We start from the raw sequence: 946 nt of genomic DNA on the forward strand, positions 1-946 counted from the left end.
AATGGATGAGTGTATAGAACAATTCAACCAATCGTAAAGGCTCGTCTACAATACACGGAGTAAGAAGTAAGAGTAAGAAATTGACCAATCACAGTCGAATGTGAGAAGAATAATCGACTGTGATTGGTCAATTTCTTACTCTTACTTCTTACTCCGTGTATTGTAGACGGGCCTTAAGCGTTTGTAGTTTCGGAGACGTAAACTTAAGCCGGTAAGCCAATTAGAATATTACTTTAAAGGGAAATAATATTATGGTAACCGGTTTTGCAGGTAATTTGAGAGAATAAAAAGAAAGAACATAAATTAAGGTAAATAATAACGAAATTGTTATTAGAGATTTACTCGAAAGTGAAAGTGAGGTTATTTGCTATATATTTACAAGAAAATATGTATATTTGAATGTTTTTATTTTGTGTATATTAGTATCGTTCATATAAAATATTAAAAGGTGATAAGCTTCTTTGCTGTTGTAAAGATATTTATATACTTTTATTTTAACATTTATCATTTGTTATCATGTCACACAATACGCTAATATGAATCTTAAGCAATATTATAAAGATAAATCTTTTAAAATATATCAACTTGTTATTCTGTATATACAATGATTTTATTAATAAAAAATACAATTTATGAAAATATATTTAATATAATATTATAGATCTTTAAATGTTTATTTAAATTACAGTAAATTGTCTGTATTATCTTGTCAAACTATACGCGGAAGCTTTGGACCAATTAATACAAGCTTATCCGGATCATTCTATCGAGGAACTGCCAAAAACAGCACTCTTATAGTTGAGACAATTACCAATAGACATACACATTACAGTAAGTAGCTATAATAATGTCAAATAGATATATAAGATGGGTAATTATTCAGAATACCTCCCTCACCTCCGATTTCGATAAAATTAGGCTCATTCGACGCGTTTTTGCATGAAAC

General features: G+C 28.6%; 1 long non-coding RNA gene across 1 annotated transcript in view; it reads left to right on the forward strand.

Annotated features, from left to right (window-relative positions):
* Positions 1-236: 236 nt before the first annotated feature.
* The window catches only part of LOC108759444 (uncharacterized), a 2471-nt gene continuing 1761 nt past the window's right edge, over positions 237-946 (forward strand). Inside the window, exon 1 of the long non-coding RNA XR_001940009.1 lies at positions 237-308. This is a non-coding gene — a long non-coding RNA (uncharacterized LOC108759444). The remainder of the gene's footprint in view (positions 309-946) is intronic.

Source organism: Trachymyrmex cornetzi, unplaced genomic scaffold (genome assembly GCF_001594075.2).
Source record: "Trachymyrmex cornetzi isolate Tcor2-1 unplaced genomic scaffold, Tcor1.1 scaffold1850, whole genome shotgun sequence".
NCBI classification, from domain to species: Eukaryota; Metazoa; Arthropoda; class Insecta; order Hymenoptera; family Formicidae; genus Trachymyrmex; species Trachymyrmex cornetzi.